This window comes from Perissodus microlepis, chromosome 15 (genome assembly GCF_051167445.1).
Source record: "Perissodus microlepis isolate ML-2025 ecotype Zambia chromosome 15, ASM5116744v1, whole genome shotgun sequence".
Lineage (NCBI taxonomy): Eukaryota > Metazoa > Chordata > Actinopteri > Cichliformes > Cichlidae > Perissodus > Perissodus microlepis.
Genome location: NC_140475.1, coordinates 36,740,171 through 36,763,018, shown reverse-complemented (window position 1 = coordinate 36,763,018; position 22,848 = coordinate 36,740,171). Strand labels below are relative to the sequence as shown.

Sequence of the window (22,848 nt, the reverse complement as noted above, 5' to 3'; positions counted from 1 at the left end):
GACAACGTGGTCATTCAAAGACGACTATGTCTTTTTGTGGCTGCTACTGAGTTTTATGGTTTTAACTCCATGGTGCACACTGGGTATTTCTTTCTTGGGAACAAAAATCACTCACCTTGAGGAAGCAGCAGTGTTTGATTTGATTGTATGAACTGTAGGAGTGGAGCACATTATACATTCTTGTGATGAGGAAATACTTTCAGGTTGTGGATTACAGATCAGAAAGAAGCACTAGAATTAGAAGTGTTTACAGTGAAGGGAAACCAAGGCTTCTTTGCTTGTCCTGCACATGACAAGAATACTTATTCTGAATGAATTAAATTTGAAGGTCTGTGAGAAGGTTATGCCAGAACTTGAAGTATTTACTAGACCTGTCCCTCACTAGTCAACAAAATGTTAGTCACTGAGAAGACTCTTTAGCTGTGTATGACCAGAGATCATAGAAAGTCACTGATATTTGGACACTTTAGTAGACTACTAGAAAAAAAAGATGGCAATGTGAAGTGTTCAGGTCTTGAAATAAACTTGTCTTAACCTTGAGACAACTAACAATGAGAATGCAGGATGTAGGCGATTGACATATGCCCTTTTAATTAATGCATTAGAGGGCTATGCCAGCAGGTAGAGCCTGGAATGTCAGCTAGCCACTAGTTCCAAAGGAATATGCAACCAGTGTGGCTGCAGCTCTAAGCTCCTGTTGTTTTCTTGTTTATTTGTTAATATTTGGTTGATAGTAAACCTCTTCCTAAACTATTATATGGCAGTCTTCTTTTTAATTAGTACCGGTAGTTGCTTTAATCACTCGCCTCAAAGTTGAGGGTAGTTTAAGCTATAGCCCCCTACTTCAAGTCACAAATGGCAGTTTTGCCTGTCATAGCTACAAGTTAGCAATTTCCATGATCATTCTATGGTTTCTGTTATACACATCGCTAAACATCTCTTCTTAATTATGAGCTGAGTTTTGATTGATCACCTGCTTTCAGAGTAAGGGAAATGTATCTCATATTACTTTGATGCACGGTCATAGGCAGGAGACGGGCTTGTAGAAGTTTTTTTTTTAGAAACTGTGATTTTCATACAACTGTCTCTAAGAAATTTAAGGGAAAAAAAGAAGAAAAAAAGCATCCAGTGAGCTGCAGTTCTCTGGGTGAAATTGTCTTGTTGATTGAAGAGGCAAGAGGAAATGACCAGACTGGTTTCAATAGCTAGAAATGCAGGAGCACAAAAAACTAATTCATTACAACCAAAGTATGTGAAGGAGAATCTGTGAATGCATAACATCTCAGACGTTGAAGCAGATGGGCAAGAGCAGCAGGAAACCGTACTAAGTGCCACTTCTGTCAGTTAAGAACAGGAAACTGAGGCTACATTGAGCACAGGGTCACCAGAATTAGACAGTGGAAGAATGGAAAAATGCTGCCCGGTCTGATGACGCGCATGTCTTTGCTGCAGCTTCCAGACACTAGACTCAGAATTCTACAAAGAGCATAAGAACTGGATCAATCCTGCCTTGTGTCAACAATTCAGGCTGCTGGTCATTTCTTTTTTTTTTTTGCCATGCTTTTAGCCCCTCAGTACCATCGGAGGATCAATAAGTGCCATAATGTTCACGCACCCATGGCGATCAAAGTGTACCTGTCTTCTAATGGGTCTCAGTACTAGCAAGAGTAACGAATAAAATGGCCAGAGAATATAAGACCAGGTAAGAGTAATTTGGAAAGAGGAGATATGATTGTGTTGTCCACCGAACCAGGCAGCTTTCTGCTCAGAGTAATTGTGTTGACAGGTGTATTGAAATTAGACTGCCAAATGGAATACTTTAGCACAGTAATAGATTTGTGTCGTGAAAGGTTTATTTAAGACACAAACAGGAATCTGATATTGTTGAGTGTTATATGACAGGGACCTGTCAGTAAGCATTGTTCTTCATCTGTTCAAGGAAAGTGGTGAGGTTTTGTCTAGGTAACATATAACTAGGAAACGCTTGAATGCTTTTTGCGTGTGTGTATCAATTTAGAAGTATTTATAAGAATACTTCTCAATCCTGCAGACATTTTTAAAAGGCTTTATATCGCTGTAGTTTTCTTAGTTAAAGATCGAGGCATGTCTGCACAATTACTGATCTCTTGCTGTTGCCCTAAGCCCAATACTCGACACATAATACTGTTTGACAGGATGTGTTTGTCGGCAATTTTGGAACTCATTATTGACGTGCAGCATGAGATTGGGTTTTCCAGCTGCCATGGCAATGGCCAAATAATGTGAAAGCTTTCCCTGAAATATGAAAAGCATTGGGTAACAGTCCCAGTAAACAGCTCTCAGTCACCTAGAAATAGTATCTGTTAGTATGTGAGCATGCATATACATGTGTGTGTGTGTGTGTGTGTTTGTGAGCGTGAGCCAAAAATGAATACTGAATGCTGTAACTGACTTGCTTATATGGTGCTATACACTGCTATGTTTTTTATGGTGTAGCTGCATTTTTGATGCAGTGAATAAGTTATAAGGAATAGCACAAGGTGGCATTTCACTGTTTTCCATCTGAAAACAAAAGAAGCTTTGCTGCGAGTGAAAGTTTGGTACACTTCTTATTAACACTAGCCAGTGTCCCCTGTTCCTCAGATTTCTTTTTTCCATCATCACCTGCAACACAGACGTCTTATATGTCAACTTAAAGGCTGTTTTGCCAGCTAAATGACTCAGACCACTGATGTATTTTTTAACTCTGCGTTAATAATGGGAAGATACTGTATACAACTGAAATGAATAATTCATGCAGACATTCCTTTGTAGAGATTAAAAACAGAATAAGAAGAATTCACACTGTAAACTTAGATAAAGGGGTTTAGAAACAGCTAACGAGCTAGCAACTCTTTGTGAGGCAAAGCAGCTACCTATAACGTTCTGGGTTTGTCTTCAGAAGTGCCTGCTTAAGCCTAGCTGAGAGCCAACCAGAAAGTGAATTCAAAGGCTTCTGTACACATTATGTGCACCTCCTCTTCGATCGAAATTCCTGTGATTTTCCTCTTGGACGTGACACACTGAAGCCTCTGCTGGTTTACTCTTCCACTGAGGAAGTGACATGTCCTAATTATACAGTCTCGGGGCCCAGAGACACTTAAACATTAACAATTACGTAGGGATAAAATCAGAACATAAAGGGAGAAGAATAACGAGAGAAAATAAAGGGCAAGAGAGAAAATGAACCGTAAGAGGCTTTAAAAAAAGATTCTGCTGATAAAGCAGGCGAGAGATTGAGTTTGTGGAGAGCAAAATGACAGTAATAGTTCCTTCTACTTGTTTCAATGTCATAATCAGATTTAGAAGCATATCCTGTATTTTCTTTTTCATTTTACATAATACCCCCTCTGCTTACCAGTTGCACAGATCAGCCGTGCCTCAGTGAACAGCAACAATTTCTGAACCCATAAGCTGAACCTTTGTCCTTCATTGAGAACCAGTGAACATACAGCACACTGTTATTGTCTTTCCAGCCATATGGTTAGCAAGCTTAGTAATTGCCTGGTCCTGCATTACAGAACGCTGTGGATGAATTCATGATCTGAGCATGCCGTGCTGTTTAGCAAACAGTTTAAAAGGACAACGACCTTATGTTTGCTCTCCTGTAACCCTGTGAGCCCTAAATGAATTAATGATCGCGAGGTTGTCAGTTTAAACACGGACCTTGAGCGAGGCACTTAATCTAAATTGTTTCACTTAATATCCATCTTCGTAGAGGCTTTACACACATATCATAGCTCATGCAAGTCGCCCTCGACGAAGTCAGGAGAAACAAACAATGCAAGCCCCAGATAGCAGCCCGGCTTGCAACACAGTGCTGGGGAATATCGGGTTGTTTATGTCTGGATTGTATTGCTTTGTCATTGTTTGGAGCCTCTGTCACAACATATTCCGTAAGTGCACAGAGGTCATTCTCTGACTCGTACTCCAAGGAGTAAGGAGTGTTTCTCTAAGGAAACATGCATGTTCCCATCTTCTGTCAATAGTATGGCTCCAGGTGCCCTTCTTTCTGTCTGGCACTACACAGTGAACAGGGCCAGAGTGTGTTACTGACATGCAAGGGGGCTGCGAGCGGTGCTTAATCAGAGCAGTATAGCTCACACACTTCTCTTGAGTGGGTGGTTGGCTTAGACCCGGACCCCGCACACAGGGAGAGTAGAGTTTGCAGGGTTTGCCCAATTAGTGCTGAAAAGTGTTGCAGTGTGAGGGTGCGTCAGCAGGGAAGTGTGCACCAGAGGAGGCGTGTCATCAATCATCACTCCAGCTCCAGGCTTGTTCCAACCCTTTTCCCTATCTGGCAAAGAGAGAAAGAAGGGGAAGAGAAAGTGACAGTGGCTGGCCAGTTCCAGGAATGACAACAGACTGCACCACTGAGTGCATTAAAGCCTACGTCTGGATGTCAAATTAGGGAAATTACTTCTTTTTGTTTTTACAGTTTGGCTGATAGCTAATTCTTCTTATTGTACCATCGGCCACTGATGCCATTTCATTTACTGATTGGCCTTTGGCGGTAACCACAGGATATGATACGTACCAAAACTGATATATCGGTGCAGTCCACTATAAAAGTCCTCAAAATGATAAATGGCAGATTATGCATTGTGTGTGTGGGGTTATTGAGTGACATCACCAAACACTGCCAATATGCAATATCACGCCTCATAACCTGCGACAAATACTTATATATCCTACCCATCAAGTATTCAGATTGCCTGCCTTTCTCTCTTGTGTCAGTCATCTACATCCAACTGCTCCTCGTTGGCTTTAACAGTAACATAATGCATGTGACACTGGCTCAAAGATTTGTAATGTTTCCAAAAATGGGTACTTGGCTCTGTACGGAGAGCATAATGATAATGATGGTTCATCATAGTACAAAATGCCTCTCATTTGGGAGTCTTCTCTCTGCTTTGTCATGGTCTTGACAGTGTCGGTACAAGCTAATGAAAGCTTAAATAATCTCTTCTGAATATTTAAGGTGTTTTATCATGTATGAACCTGTGTTTTTTAAAAAGTCTCCTCATACTCTTAACAATAAAATTCTTTAAAAGTATTTCTTAGCACAAGTACTTTTTGTTCATTTCATGCCCTCCACTAGAGCGGAAAATGTCCATGAGGAAAATGTTTGAGGTAATCTTTCCTCAGGGAGGTATGCGGGAACACGAAGAGCCGTGATAATGAGAATTAAGAAAAATGATAATACATTTGCGGTTATGGTTTAATTTAACCTTTCAATATCTGTGTGCTCAAAATGGTCATTTCGGCTGTTAAATCAGGTCCAGGTTAGCAAACGTGATATGGCCTGTGGCCTACTGGCCGTTTGTGTGAAAGCCATCTTTCATAAAACAGTCATCAACATTGGCTGAATAGTGTCTAATTAGGTTTTTGTCCCTTCATCAAGGCAATATTTCATCACTCCCAAATTGTGCTCAGCAGCATTATGTTGATGGTAATATCCATATGGCATTTGTGATGACTCTAGCACCCTCACTGGGAGGGGTGTAAAATGTTATTGCACCAATGGAGATTTCCCTTGATTAAAGAAAAGCATATTACATGACAACATGTATTACAAAGGCTATCCAGGATTTTTATGGCTTAAGGTCAAAGTTCACTGCTGTGTTTGCTCCCCCCGTAAAGTATGAAACTCATTCAGGAGAATATTGCTGTTATGAACAAAGCGCCTGCAGGAGAGTATAGCTTGGATCTACTGGTAATAAGCTCTCCTTTTAAAAAGCAGTCATGAAAGGCAGCTCTGACCTACATGCTGAAAGGGAGGATTCGCACTCTCTTGTTAGTGTGTACTGGTGGGGAATTGAGGTCTTTTCTGTCAGGAGGTGATACGTCGAAGCCGCTGACTATTTCTGCAAAGCCCAAGGAAAAAAATAAAAGAGACAGCGATAGGGGGAGGAAGCTCTGTGAGAAGAGGCATAAGAGTGTTTCAGCTCTTGCCTTTCTTTTTTGCACATGTGTGATTGCATAATATGTTTGCAGGCCTGTGAAGTGCATTTTTTCATGTGCCAGCATCACACACTTGTGTGTGTATGTGAGTAAGATAGGGGAGGGGGGTGACCGACGGCCCTGTCTCCCACAACACTGTAGAGCTCCATACATCATTAATCGCTGACAAAAATGAGCGTTCTGCCGTACCCTTTAAGGGCTAAAAGACCGTACTGCTAGTTCCCCCTCCTCATGGTGTGTCTGTGTCTGTATGTGTGAACGCACACTTTGTACAGGTGAGAATTCACTATCAACTTGAGATTTCTGACCTGTGTGTTTGGTTCAGTGCCACAATGATGGATGACATGGTTATCAGAATCTCGCCTCCAGGATGGGGGCTGTCCTGTCTTGCTGTCAAGGTCAATGGTTGCTAGGCCTATAACAGAGTGGCAACCTAGTGGGCTTAGTGAAACACACCATATATATTCTATATCCATCATGTCAAATGTCAGATTCAGAGCGATGCGTATGAGTAAGCCTCTGATTGGAAAAAAGTGACCCCAACAAGGGCAGAGTTTCCTCTACCACTCCACAGGACCCCGCTGCAACAAACCAAATTGAAATGAATGCATAGGTTTGTTTATATGTTGAGAAATAAGGCAGGGTTTTTCTTGCAGGTGTTTTGTAAAAGGCAGACGTGTGTGTTTGTGACAGTCAAACAGCAGATTGGTCATGGCTTGATTGGGACAAATGTTGAGCCTCTCCCGTTAGACCCCAGGGAGCTGATAACAGATTGCTGGCTTAAATACCAAACTAGCCTTACCAGAAATGAACATATAGTGTTGCTTAGACTACAGAATCCATTTGTTTCTGCATTATGATCACAGCAGTCAGTCACTTGAGTGACAAAAAAGCACCAAGACACAATCTTTGCTGAAGTGAAGACAGGCAAAATGAATCTTTTTTCTTGGGTTGGCTCCCTTTTTACATCAGTGTACTTTATTGATCTGTTGGTGGTTCCAAAGCCAAAAGGGGAATAAATAAATAAATAAAACAAATAAATGATAAAATATAGACTAAAAAATATATTAGATTAACAAAACCTAGATATTGATTAACTTGGTGAGTGTGCTCTTGTTTTGTTTTGGTACAGCTTGAGAGCAGCTAATGAATTTTGCTGTAATTTATGGTTGTGCTAGTTCCTCTCATAGTTTCTCTTTCCATGGTGGTCAAAGAATGGCGTGCTGCCCATCTGCTCCTCCCCCACCAAAGTCCTCATCTTAGGGGAAGCACTGACAATGACAAACATACATAATTATATTAGCAGTTAACATCAGGCTCCTCTCATTTCAGAAGTAGCCTGTATTAAAAACAAACTAAAAGTACTTTTGCCTTAGTTTGCTTATTTAATACCCCGTGGACTTCTAGACCAAGCATATGCTTTTTATGATTATTTTTCCCTACACGATTGTGCAAAGTTAGAATTTCTCCAACTAACCTGCTGATCACACTTTTGGTTGATCGCCCTCCGGAGGAGCTGCTACAGCTACTTTGAATGTCATGAGCCAGTAAAATTACTGTCCATAATTCAGCAGTCTCTATTGTTTTCACTGTCAGGCTCTCCTACAAGTGATGGCCCTGCTATGCCAGACAGATGTGCCCACAGCAAGCTTACTCCAGTTCAGTGTTTTATTGCTGGCTTTGTGTTGCACAGCCACAAAATTATAAGACCATAAAAAATACCAATCCTTAAGTCACCTTTCTGTCATCGGTGTCACTGTTCCCTTGGATTTTTACAGCAGAAAAGAAAGACATGTAATTATACTGACAGTAACTTTATGTCTTATGCTTACATCAAGAGCGCAGACATTGATTGACAGGAATATATCTGGTTCTGTGGGCATTTAGCTCCTAAAGAGCTCCTATAAAGCACTGGTTGCCTAGGTAACCCTCAAATGTATTTTAGAGTATTTGCTGATGTATCAGTATCAGAATTTTAGGAGCTAATGAATGAAAATTTTAAAAGTACAGTAGAGATGGGAGAAACACCCTTTAACCATGTTATGAGTGTTGATGTTGCATAATTTGTCCACCAGTGAACACCCTGCAAAATCCCTTTTGGTAGCATTTGTAAGAAATCATGAAATATTGATATCATTTTTGAAATTCCTGTATGATTGTGGTAATGTATTATCACACTGTTGTATAGCAATCATCTGCTCAAATTAATAGTCACTTCAATACCTCGCCACATATCTTAACATACATTTTGTTTACCAAGTTTTAAGTTTGCAAACTTTTACAACACAGACATCTGTGTCTGTGTTGTCAAGGACTTAGCCCGTTGACAACATAACCAAACCCCTCAAATGGGGAAGCAAAACATTCCTAAAGCTTTGTTCTTCCATGCTGTAGTAATCCTTGATTTTCACTCCGCTACAGTGCTAATTTCTCCAGTCATTCCAGGATAGTCTGTAAACTCTCAAGATGCACTTGCTGGGAGATGTTTAACGAATGAAATAGATTTTGTTTGTGTTTTAGCATTTATATTATGTATGTATTCATTAGTTGTGGAATAACTCGCCCTCTCTTCCCATCTCAAGGTGTCCTGGGCTTAAATTAAGAACAAGGAAAGCATTCTCTCCCATCAAATGGGTCCCATCAAAAGCATGTCAGTGGAAAAAACCCATTACGTTTGCCTTTAGGCTCTTTCCTATTTGACACCATTCTCTTTAATGGGGTTATTCAATAAACCTTGCAGCCATCTTTAACTAATTGCGTGTTTCATAAACTGATAAGGAAAATTCTAACAGGTTACAGGCTGCAGCCCATACATCTTATTTAGATTCCCCCACTCCTGTAACCATCCAATTTAGGAGCTTAGCTGACTTTACTTCTTATCAGCCATTTTACCCTTAGCTAAAATTACATACTCTATGAAGTGGGATTTGTGGGGGTGCTGGATTTGGTGCATACAATACACTTCAGTGCTGTGATCTCAGCCATAAGCATGATGAAAAGGAATCAGTCACAAAATCACTTTAGTGTTGTGTTGTTGGTGGTTTATGAGGTGACTGTGTTGTATCTAGTGCACAGTCATCAGTCCGTTCCCCCAAACCCCACAGAGCACAGTATTGTGTGTTTGTGTATATGCTCATTTGCCATTGGCTCATTTGAGCGTGTGCAGTGCCGGTAATGAGCAGCCAGAGCTGATGAGGCATAATAAAGCCCAAGGAAGGGCTGAGATGGATTCTCTGCTGGGTGTTTCACTTTTACCATTATTATTGTGGTTGCCACAATGCTAAAGTCCTGGAAAGTGCAGCATTTACATTGGCTTAATGAACCTGTTCACTTAGACATGCATTCCCCTGCATTTCCCCTTCACTACTGGCACATGGGTGGGGAACAATCAGACCCAAATCCAGCTCTTAATGGGCTTCAGATAACATCATGATAGTTAACATGCTTGTGTGCCATAGCCTCTGTGCATCATTTCAGTCATCATTTCAATGACTTTGTATAATTGATTGGAGTTGGTAAGCAAGAGGAGCAATTTTCCGCGGGATTTTTGACTGCGTTTATGATTAGTGAGATTAAGGGGAAGAATAGCAATTGATCAGGAGGTTCTTGGGTGAAACCAAATTGTGATGTATGTGTTGCTGTGCTTTGTATTTTTTTGTATTTTAATGAGATGTGAGATCATTGTCACTAATGCAAAACTTGCACTGTATTTTTCCTCTCGCCGCCATTACAATTTTTTCTTGATTCAGACACTCAGGACTGTCTGGTAAACATTTCCAGACAATATGAGAAATTTCATCAAAACAGTTCCCTCATTACCTCGAACTAAATATGCTTAACAAGGTCATTTGGTAACAGGAAACAGTTACAGAAATAACAAGGGAGGCTTTGGGTTAAGCCAATGAACACATGCAAAATGGATTTGTGCAACTTAGCTTTGCCGCCTGTGACTTTTTTTCCTATTGTCTGCAAACAATTCATGGCACCTAAGAAAGATTTTAATTGGTCTGTTACAGTAGTTATGAAACAAGGCAATAAAAACTTTACTTTCATTGCTCTTTTTTTTTTAGGTATCTTTAAGATGTACTTCTGTATCTTTCTGTAGTTTGACAATGTGACTATTTAGTTCCATTTTTGATTAAATCTGATACACCGTACTACGGACGAGAATTAGGACCAAAAAAGTGGACATGACTTTATTTTTTTTCCAGAATTCTGAATTCTGACTTTAATCTCACAATTTTGACCTTTTTTCTCAGAATTCTGAGATTAAACAAACTTCTGAAATTAAAGTCAGAATTTTGACCTTTTTCTCAGAATTCTGAAAAAAAAATCATAATTTCTTGACTATATGGTGTTGAAACAATTGGTAATATTACTTCTGGTGTTTAACTTTGACTGTGTTTTTTCCATGTTTCTGTAATGGTTAATCCACCAACATGTGCAAGCTCTTTAATCAAAAATGATATTTTCCACGATAAATATATAATTGTTGTTGTTATTGGTGAATTTGCCATTTTATTAAAAAACAACATATATAAAACAAGCACATTATTATTATTTTCTGATTAGAATTTCAAAGTACAGTTATTTATTTTAATTCCTGAGCAGAAAAATTAGTTTTACTAATTAGTTGATTAATTTCTGCCTTCTCAGAGAAGTCCAGCGTGCCGGCTCAAATTTGGATGAATTTGTGAATTCAGTTTGTTTGCCTAATATATCACAAAATAGTCTTTGGTTTTAAACAATTTTCTATGACAGGTGGTTTCATAAATTTGTTAAGACGAACGTGTAAAACAAAACACCACAGGAATAACCAAAGTTAAGCTTTTCTACCTCTTTATCTCCCTTCAGGAAAGCCGCTTTTATCTCACTGAGGAGGAAAAAGAGAATAGAGACTCTTGGCCTATGTGGCACACAGATTCCCATCATTGCTCTCACTCTTTAAGTTCTTCGCTTCCTCATCGAGTTCTTTTTGTTTACTCGCCAACTGCATTAACTTCAAAAATTGTCTTCCGTCCATCATTTAACTTAAATTGTTTGGTCTAGCTTACGTTGCACGCACCGCCCAGGGCTTTGGATTGTTTTACAGCCTCTTTAAAACTGTATACCACCGTTGACACTCCTGAAGGAATTGGATTGTTTTTCACCCTGCTGACCACCACTTCAGTCAGTTAAGTGCAACAGGCTCTGAGCCCAGGTGAAGTGAGGTAAATAAGTGCCTCTCTAACCCATGTTGTGCCCCCTGTTGGCTGTCGTCAGAAAGTAATGTTCAGGCTCTTGGTTTGCAGAGTCCTTTTCAGACTTCTTCCTGTGTCTGTGTCCTCAAGTCAACCCAAGCTCGAACCCACACATGCCAGAGAGGCATATTGATATCTGTAATTAATGTAATAGTATTTTACTTTTACTAATGACTTCTTATGAAGACCTTACAGTGATTAAGGCAATGAAGGGAGTATTTGCTCTATCAATAAAATTACTTAGTCAAATCACTGTTATGAATCAGAGACCTTGTTCGTGGGACGAGCCCTAAGCTGAACATAATCCTTGCCAAATGGACTGGCGATTAGCTTAACTAAGGACTTTTTGGTCCCTGCCAATGCACAGGCTCTGCATTTTAAGCAGAGGAGCATTCAGTGAATTTCTGTATTCATTCAGCCTTCTGCCACCTCGTTCTATAAAAACAGGCTTACATGTCTCATAAGTACACAAAGAAAGGTTTGAATACCTCACATTTTAATATTCACAATGATGATTTTCAGTAGTAATAATAATGTTAGACACAGTGCAACAGTCCTTCCTTCCTTTTGTCAAAATAATTAACAGCCTTAAGCTAAAGACTTCATGCATTGCTTTAAACACCGCTTGTCTGCGTGTTATAACAGTGATAGTAACGGGGTCTTGGATAAAGTGTTTACTAATGTTCTGTTGTGAAAGCAGGGGGTTTAAACTGCTCGTGATGCACAACCTATTACTTTTACCCACTAGCTGGGAACTTTGTGTGCATTGCTGTAAGACAGACAGAAAAAGCACTGTCCCTAATGCAAGCAAGTAAGCACAAATAGGGCATGTAAAATATGACTATACCCAGAGGGACCTCTCCTCTACGCGATGTATTTATTCCAATATTTGCAGATGACTGAAACCAGTTAAGTGCTGTGGCAATTGCTTATTTCCCTTTGTCAGGATGATGAATGTGGTCGCACCTATCGGACGGCGCAGGGGTTCCAAAGTCCTCTGACAAAGAAGGATTGTCCATTTGTGCAATGGACAGAGCACATCAAAAAAGGTGGATAAAGCCCTGCAGGGAGGCAATAACAAAAACACTCACTTGTTATTGTCATTGTTCATGACGGAGTGATTTTTTTAGGCATAGTCACATGCATACACCGAAGACCCGACACCACCTGGCGTTAGCTAATAGGTCCACAAATATCTGTGAGGAATCCGGTAATGTGATGGCATATAGTAAATAGCTGACTGTGAATTTGAATTCTGTCATATTGAACTGAAGAACGCACATCTTTATTTTTTTAATGCATTCAGAGTACGGGCTAGATTTGCAGCAGCACAGCCACCCTCACATGGCAAGAGTAAGGACCTGAAGATTCAAGTCAGATTTGGAGAGAACAGTGAAAACAAATGACTCGATCGCCTGCCAGACATGATCGTTAGTTTTTTGTTGTTGCTGTTGCTAATGCAGATATTTTAGCCTTTTGCTTTTGCTTAGTAAGGCTGTTTGGCATTCAGATTGTGGAGTATGTTGATGTTTACCTTTGTGTTAAAAAAAGGCTCAGACACTGTTTCACCTCAGCTGTTACTGCCTGTAAAGATGCCAGAGCTGGCTTGGCAAACAGCATCAGTGTGCATTAGCTTCTAGAAAACTGCACAACCTACTCTGATCCAATATAATGTTAATGCTCACAAATGGACTGTAAAAGACAATTTCATTTTTTCCTCACTGCAGAATTACTAGGAATGCTCTGAATCCCATTGACCGTTTGCCAGTTTGTTTCGTGATTAAATGCGATCTCGTTATCATTCATAATGTATCACTTTCTTTGCCGCTGGGGAAGTGATTTGGAGAATATAAAACTTTACATTTGTCTACAGTGCAAATAATTCAAAAACAAAGAATTATATTAAAGGATTTTTGCTTGTTTTGTGAATATTGTGACCCGACCTTTCTCATGAAGGACACAGATGTAAAAATCTAAAATACAGTTTCATCCTCTGTGCTTATTTTGGTGAGACTTCAAGTTGAGATGAAAAGAATCAGGTGCTAATATTGCCCATGTATGGCTCTTTATGACAGCTCTCATTCTGAAGTTTATTCTTCCACAGAGAGTGTTCTCTGTAACACTCTTCAAAAATGGGAACATCGTGAGCTTCTGCATTGTCAACAAGCAGAAATCCTCTTGTTGAGGCTTTTTGTAGAAGGAGAACAGACCAAACGTAAGATGGTCAGGTCATCGTGCTCCAAAGGACTAGTGGGCCTGGCTTCTTTCCAGCCTCCTACAAACTGTGAGTCATCAAAAAGAGGGTTAGGCTCCAAACAAATCTATAACATTGATTATCCTTATTTAGTTTTGCATGACTTATGTAATTTCTGTAGTTTCTGTATCCCAAAAAGCTGATTCTGTTCATCTGGATGTTTTCAGTGGGACGTTTCATCATTCATTCAAGTGACTTCTTCTGTCTCAGCTTACTGTATTTTTTTGTAAATCAGTAGAATAATGTTTCAGTTCCTCTAAATGAAGTTACAAATGAAATCTTGCAATTATCAAAGTTTCGGTAGTTCTTTGCTAATGGTATTATTTAAAGTATGATAACCCCCCCTTTTTCTTAAAGCTAAAGAAATATTTTGTCATCAATATGCACTGCTCAAAAAGTAAAGGAATTTTTTAAAATATAGCATCAGTATAATGGCATCAATATAGACTTAATATAGAGTATAGCTTCAAGTTAGTCAAACTTCTGGGAAATTGATCTGCTCAGTTACGTAGCAGAGGGGGTTAATGAAATTAACAGCACCATGGAGCCCAATTGGCATTTGCCATAAAATAGCAGAAGTGGCAGGTCCACTACGGCAGCACTTCAGAGACGAGAGTAGGCTCATGCTGAGCACTTGTGACAGTTGTGAAAGGGTCTGAGGAAGCTCGGGAAAACGTTATAATGTCTGTAACATCATTCAGCTTGACTGGTTTGGTGGTTGGTCAGTGATGGTCTGGGGAGGTTTATCCATGGAGGGATGCACAGACCACTAAAGGCTACACAACGACATCCTGACTGCCATTAGGTATCAGGATAAAATCCATAAAGCCTTTGTCAGACTTGCAGTGAGTCCTGGCCTCATGGGGCGAGAGCATGCTGGCAGTTCCTGTAGGATAAAGGAATTGATTCTACTGACTGGTGCCCATGTTCTCCTGACCTAAATCTAATAAAACAGCTCTGAAACATTAAGTTTTGGTCCATCCGACACTGCCAGGTTGCACCTCAGACTGTCCAGGATCTCACTGATGCCCTGGTCCAGACCTGGGAGGAGATCCCCCAGGGCACCATCATCTCATTAGGAGAAACGCCCTGACATTGTCAGACATGCACATGGGCACATGGAGGCCATGCAATCTACCGAGTGCCATCCTGAGTTGCTGCAATGAAATTTTGTGAAAATGGTCTAGCATCATTTTTTCAATTTGATTTTCGGGGTGTCTTTGAAATCAGCCCTTTGTAGGTTGATAGTTTCCATTTCCATCAAACAATGTGGCATCCTTTCATTACGAACACATTACCCAGTCCATGTCAGTACAGATATGCAGCAGCATTTTTTCCTCATTGAGAACTGAGCTCTTTTCATAGTGTTTCTTTAATTTTTTTTGGATCGGTGTACATGCTACAGATACAACATAATACTTGTCTCACATTTTGCACAAGTCTTGCCAACTTGTGCAAAAATGTGATCTGAGCTGTAAAAAAAGAAATTGAGTGTTTCATCCATTGCTATTGGTGTAGTTGAGCAGGCAACACAGGCAGCAGAGGAAGCTGGGATGTGTGAGAAATGTACCAAAGAATTTGAAGAGCAGTTCAAATTTTGCCCATGTCAGTACCTTTGCACTGTGGCCCGTCGCTGCTAGAGAAATGAACATTCAAAAACAGCCTTTTCATCATTTTTAAACTGTCTGAACTGCAGGACTTTTTTCCCTCCACAAGAAAACTAATTACGACGCAATCTTTTACCAGGCGGATGCTCTGAATATGCCCTAAGTTCTTTAAAGGAATATAATAGTAATAATTTCAAGGTTCTCCTTTCCTGAAATGCAATATTTAGTACATTTATATGTTTAACCATCAGAACAAACAGAATCAAGATGGCTAATCCCTTGATTTTTACCCACAGTGTTGTAAAAAACACAAGAAACACAGAAGAAACATCAATAGGAACAGTCTAACTATACTCGTGATGCAGGCTTACCTTAAAATTTGGGGTTTACAATAAGTGCCTGCTCAAAAGACTCAGCGTGACCTCATTTTAAAGAAGTAATTTGCAGTGACCTTTAAAAACGCAGTATGCATAGGCCTCCTTTTCATCCTAAGAGTCTTCACACAGTCTAGACATAACACAAACACACTTGCTTTTAGTTTGATTTAACTTGGGGTGTAAGCTCTGTTATTGAGCGCTGTAAACCTATCTCTGAGCCCCAGTGGTCCCAGGCTAACAGGCAATGAGTAGCTTTACCCCACATCCAGCCTTGACCTATCCCACTGACTCCACTTCCCCGCTCTCTCTGGCACGCCGCCAACCCTGACCTGTCACTTGGGTGGTGAGCGGTGTGGGTAAACTGTTCGACATCAGAATGCCCAACTAAGCATATACGGATGAAAGGAATCAGCTTCCACACAGCCGCACATACACACTTCAAAGCACAAACAAACGAGGTAGAGGAGCACACCAGAATAAGAATTAGTCGGTTTGGATAGGAAGGTATTTTTGCATTAATCATATATTTTTGGGTTGACTGCTTATTTTGATGTATCTTTTTCAGATTCAGATAACTTTATTTATCCCCATCTGGGCAATTGAGAGTGCAGAGAGTGGCATATACAGTGAAATAGAAAAGTGCAATGAAGAAAAACAAACGAATATATGAATAAAATAAAATAACACACAACAATATAAAGCAATTAAAGTAACAGTCAGTGGGTTATATACAATATATATATATTTATATATGTTTTTATGTTTTGGGGGGGAATTAACCTAAATATCACGCTGATAAATCCTGAGCAAATTAAACTTTTTATGCCATTAATTGCAGCTGTCAGTTTCACCTGTCATACTAGAATGCGTTTGTCCACTACAATCAGTATGTGTTTGAAGTAGTACAAGCTAGAGCACGACAACTTGAGTGAGACGGGAGACAGCAAAGGTTGACAGAATAGTGGGGGATTAGGAGGACCTGGGCACAGATGGCTGTGGGAGGAAAATGTCCCGGCTGAGCTGTTTAGGGTAGTCCCTGCCAGCCCAGAAAAGGCAACAGACGTACGCAGAGCAAATAGGCTACCCCGCAGAACGGGTTGCTAGATTTGGGAAAGCAGATGCTATAAAATGAAATCCATGTGTGAAAATGTCACCAGAACTACTAAGAGGGAGAAAAAGGCAGCCCTCTTAAAACCCATTTTCAACGATTTTCTTTTTGTCTTTAAGACATCACAAACACGTGACATCCCATACATAAAGCCATTGTGGCATATTTTCATTCTATAGGAATGTAATGAAGACATAATTTTGCTTCCCAGTGGAGTCCTAAACTGGTAATTTGACAGACAAACTCAGTAATAAATGCCCTGTGTGCTGTGGCAGAGCACTGAAAACCAACCGTCTGTCTTATGTCAGGCATTTTCTTTATGATCACCAGTCGGTAAAAAGCATTGCAAGCTTTCAGTCTCACTTTTGACTTTTACAGTACTGTTATTTGGCCTGCTTGTATATTGACTGTTTTCACTGATTTTGTCTTTACTTCTTAAACTCCCAAGATTTTCTGGTTTCTTGCCACACTTTTTGATGGCATCTCTCGTCTTATGTTTTCTGTGTCTGTTTGAGAGTCTCTGATTCTTTTTTATAATTTAGGAGTAAGTAGGAAAGCACAAGATGGGAATCACCGTGGCAAGCTAGTTAGGGCTGCCACAAACGATTATTTTGATAGTCGACTAGTCACCGATTATTTTTGCGATTAGTCGACTAATCAGATCATGCATCCATTGGACGTAAAACGTACAGCTTATTCCACCAGCAGCATCTGCTCTTATATAACTATCATTAGTTTACAGCTTTAAGTGTTTAAGGTCTGTGCTAACTAAAAATAAAGACAAGATGATAGCTTGTTAAATTTTAATGAAATTTGCAGATTGTTTCGGTGAAGTTTAATAAACTCAGCCGTCTGCTCCTTGCTATCTAAAATATAACGGGACACCGGAGTATATTCTCGAGCATCTCACACTTCTGGTAATCAGTTGTCTGCTTGACGTTTATTCAGCTGCGTAAAAACTATAATCTCAGCCAAACCGATTTACTCAGGAACAAATAAAATACTAAAAAAAAGCCAAACAATAACATTTTGAAGTTATCTAAGTTACTTATATATATTTAACCTGAGTAGCGAAAGACGGCGGTGGGTTTGAAAACGATTTGCGGGAGTCCGGTGTTCTCACGGGCTCTAGTGAGCCTTGCCCCCGGTTAGCTATCGAGCTAGTGGGTAACAGACGTCTCCGAAAACGTCGGAGCGCTTCTGAAAATATGTGGTGTCTTGATAAACTGAGCAAATATTTGAGGTTTATACAGTTACATTCTCGCCTGAAAATATTTTAATCGTTTATTTTGTGACCCAGAAAGAATAATAAGAGTAATATTAAAACTAACTAGCTGCCGCCATTGTTGGAAACTGAGCTGGGCTGCGCTATGAATTCTGGGACACAGTTTCTTCTTCTTCGGGGTTTAACGGCAGCTGGCATCCTAGTACATACAGGTGCTGCCATCTTCTGTTTCAGTCCGTTATTACACTCTTAAATCCTACTACTTATTCCTGCGTCTTTTGTGATGCTTCAAACGAGGCGTCGACTATTAAATCAGTCGTCGACGATTTTGATAGTCGACGTAATCGTGACTAGTCAACTAATCGTGGCAGCCCTAAAGCTAGTTAGCTTTGATTGAACTTTCAAAATTAGAGTGTGAATCGATTGCAGGAGGTGTCTGCCCAGGAAAAAGTCTGTGTGTGGGAAACACTGGTAAATATTGTACTTGGATTTGCATGGTTATTCGTTTTTTGGACATTAATAAAGGTATAGCTAAAGCCACTAGCTGAAAAACTGAATTTTTGTTTGAGAATGGATGAAATACCTTTGTCTGTCCTCTCACTGCATAAATATCTCAACAGATTAATCAAAGGCAAACGAATGAATGGCCTCAGTCACGCAATGGTACACAACAGTGAGTGATCTCGTGCACTGTTATCTGTCCGGATATAATGTCATTTTTGAAATTAAATGACGCATAATTAAAAGGCTCCAAGGGCCCAAACAGTGTAATACTATGAACTTCAGTGAGCTTGTCTGGGGTTTGTCAGCCACCCACTGCTTCCGTTTGATCTCTGGGTCTTTAATACGCAGCAGCGATGCATTTATTTTCCATATTTGCATTCTTCTCTTGGCCCCCGCTATTGCATGCAATCCCTCCTCCCTTCTTTCTATAGGAGAGACACAGCCACTTATTCATAGTGAATGTGGAATTCCAGACAGGAAATACAGGCTCTCAATTGATATAATTGATAATAATCAGAAACTCCAGAAACTTGATCCTGTGAATGCCTGTCATTGTTTTTGTTTTTTGGTGAACATCATTTACAGTAAGTTTCAGGGATGTCCCGAGTGTTCCCGTTTGTGAAATTTCTTTAAAAATGCAAAAAAAAAAAACCTGGAACCACAGGAAGTGTCCAGTGTCCAGGAAGTGTCCACCAGTCAGTGGTTTTGAAGGACAACGCGATTCTATATGGGAGCTATGTTCTTGTGGTCTGCACAACCACTAAATGTTGCTGCTTAATTAAATACTGAGTGCTTCTTTGTAAGATATTCCATGGTCACTTGTGCATTATGAGATTCCCAGAGAGCGTTTTGTCAGGATCCAACAAATGTGGTGTAGAAGAAAACACAAGATTAAAAATCCTGTTTAAAGCCTTATTTTTAAGAACATCTCTTCTCACTGTTTCTGATTTTAAGAAAGTTGCAAGTTGTTTTCTGACAACTTGGCAGAACACTTGCAAAGGACCACTTGTTATCACATTTAAACGTTTGCAAGCTGATGTTGGAAAAGAGGGACTCATTTATCGGTGCCTAAACCTGCCCAAAAATAAAGTAAAATAAAAGTGATTGAAGACAATACAAATATTTTTTCTTTTTATAAATACGGAACTATTGGTTTACAAATAAATACATATCAAGATACTGGTATCACACAGCCCCAGGCGACGTTAGATTGTGTTATATTGCTTCCTGTTTAATAAGGTTTTTAATATATGTATCCTTGATGGAGGTCTGCACTCTACTGAGCACGATTTTTTTGTTATACAAATTAGAAATGCACCGAGTGACTGGCCAGTGGCCACAATCTCTGGCTTTCTCTGGCTGATCCTGTTGCTGATCCATCTCAGCCTGGTGATTATCTCTCCAGAAATATAAGTACACATTGCAGTAATCTAGACAACAACGGTCTGTTTTGCCGTAGCAATATGCCACAGAAACACTGCCTTTTGTTTAGCAGAAAGCCACCTCGCTTTAAAATAAATGCAATATTTAAGACTTTATGTTTATAATTCTTTTTCATCATTCCAGCATCATTTGTCTTTTTTTTTTCATTGCAGTCATTTTCAGTTAAGGTAACTGTTGTTTTACATTGATTAATTCCAAATGATCAACTCAAGTAACACTTCTACCACATAGGAATTTGGAGGGGTAATTGGAAAGCTATGCAGAGATAAAGTGGGATTAATATTCAGTTGGATTTTTTTGTCCAAAAAATGTCGAGTAACATGGAGAACTTTATTTAGAGATTTATTTCTGTTTGTGTATGAAGCATGAAGGAATAGAAAATTCCATTAAAACACTGTCTGCATATTCAGTTGGCATATAAAGATAGTTTACTCACTGGTAGGTTAGTTAAACATGTAAAAGTCAAACTATTACTCTTAATTCTCTTGTCAGATTCTGACGGAAAGATTTGCTGGTCATAAGACGAATCACACTTGTGGACTCACTTTTGCTGACCTGTTACTCTTTGACTCCTTTAAAAAAGGTAGCATATTGTTGGGAAGGTGCTTTGCCAAGTTGGACAAGTTGTCATCTTTGGTTGGATTAAGCCTGACAGATTTATTGGCAGACTGAATGAAAATGAAAAAAAAGTAAAGCAGACACTGGAGAAACGTGCATCAGTCAGGTTAGGAGTGTTAATGTTAAGTTTGTCCACCTTAGGGAACTCTTCCTTCTTGGGAACGTGCATGTTGGAGCGCCACAAAGACAACAACCAGTTTAAACAAGTTCAAAATAAATAAATAATTTCAGTCATCAATAAATAACTATGCAAAAAATACACATGTATGTTTATGTATGTACACACATATGTTAGTGAAATCTGTTTATGTCTTATGTGCCTAATTTTTATGACTAGATATTGGTATAAATGTCAGGCTTGTTGGACTCTAGCCTGCATGAGTTTAAAGTATCTTTTACAGATGGGCGTGTCTGTGGGCGTGCCTTGGTTATTAGCCACAAAATATATGCGTGTCTGATTGATCAACACGTTATGGTGATAGTAACCACCCTATTTATTCTGTAAGTAATGGCAGAACATTGCATCCAACTCACAAGGTATGTTAGACCACTGGCACCAAATACATTAACAAACTCACCTTCTTCTTGAAGAAATACTTCATATCATACTGCGTTTGAAGCATTTGAAAAATGACTTCCTGAAAAAAAACACACTGTGAGCTATACGTTGTTCAAAAAGTTCAACAGTCTGCTTTGCAATGCAGGTTGCTTGCACCAAACAAAGATAAGCGATGTGATTTGAAAGTGTGTCTCTAGCACAGCAGCGGGCTTCAGTTTGCTACAAAGGAAGAACAGGCTCTTAAGTGATCATTGAAAATCGTTTTGACTGGACATTCAAATCAGAACTGCTGTTCAGTAAACTTGGTCAGACGCTGGTTTCCTGTAAATTGTTTGTTACTTTTTTCATGTTGTTGAATGCAAGAAAATTGTTGTTGTTCTGTGGTAGTACACAGTCATCGCTATGTTATTTTTGAGATTCAGTGGTACTGACTGTGGTCCAGTAGCGTGCTGGAAGAAGACGTGTCTGACAGTGGTATTGAATAACTGCAACATTCGCCTTAGGAAAAAGATTCCCACACAATATACTATTTGTTTAACAGAAAGCAGGGCAGTAAACTGGTTTAATGTTTGATCATGCTTTGTCGAGCCTTTTTTTCCAGTGTGACATTTATCAGCATTTGCGTGTGCACTGAACACCGTTTTGATGTGAATATATTACATAGAGCACATTCACATATTTATAAGGAGGAATTGTCTGGGGTGGACAATGCACTCCCATTATGTCTCTGCAAAGGCTACTCTATCCTCTCAGAATTCTCAGCTTTTATTCAAAAGCTGATTTGTAAGCACCATTTGTTATTTAAAAAAAAAAAATCAAAGTTAAATTCATGCCAATGCTTGAAAAAGGCGATCAATAATGTGAATTAATCCAAGGATTACTCGTGTAGAGCTTTGAACGATTTTCTGTACATGAATTAGTTGTTGAAGAAACACTGGTGTTGACTTTTGATCAAATTGAGATTGACAGCATGTGAAATCTTCTACACGTTTAGAGTTGAGAAGAGGAGCTACAGCCTTGTTTTGCTGGTATTTAGACGCAAAGAGTAGATTTCTTCTTGTTCACACCTTCTCGATATCTTTGACTCTGTTTCTTATGGATCTTACACACATGCACAATGACACAAAACCACTTCATATGCGCCTAGAGGAAATCCGAAGCTGGATGGGACAAGGTGATGCTGTTAAGAGTTTCTTTTTGCTGTGGCAACAAAATAGGGGCATCGTCAGGAGTCTAAGCAATTTCTGCTCCCACAGTCAGAGGCTCCATCTGTGTCAGTTCAGAGAAAGTGATACTGTAATGAGAGAAAGACTATGAGACAGTTTTCAGAGTGTTCTGCGTCTGTGATGTTAGATGGCATGTGTGTGTAATGTGTGTGTGTGTGTGTGTGGATTATAGCTGAAAGGCTTCAGATGTGTCCCACTGGCCACAGTCGACAGGATTATTTTAGGGATTAAGAGCCTGGTGCTCTGTACCTTGGTTGCACAGCACTACAGTGTGTCCTCATTCTCCCTCATCCTTTGCAACAACACAACACCCCACCTCTAGCATACCCACCCAATAACCAGACAGAAATCAATACCTATCTTTAAGGGAATGAGCAATACCATCACTACTAAATATATATACATATATAAAGTTCTTACAGTTCCCTACTAAAAACAAAAAACCGACAAACAATAATGTCATTATATTTTATTTTAAGTTTCATCAAACACAGCAAAAATACAGCATTTACTGTCTGTGACCGACTAATGTGGCTGGTGAAAAAAAAAAGAAAAAAATTCCTTACATGTCTTTTTCCTAATAACTTTACTTGGATGAAAAATATCAGAAGATCATGGAGTGACATGAACATGAACTGATCTGTCAGGGGAAAAGAAGCACTGTGGTGCTTTTGGTTATGGTTTAACTGGATCTGCCATGTTCCC

The 22,848-nt window shown here is 39.5% G+C and overlaps 1 protein-coding gene across 2 annotated transcripts in view; it reads left to right on the top strand.

The window, feature by feature from the left end:
• The window catches only part of negr1 (neuronal growth regulator 1), a 178,014-nt gene that overhangs the window by 15,652 nt on the left and 139,514 nt on the right, over positions 1 to 22,848 (top strand). The window lies entirely within an intron of this gene.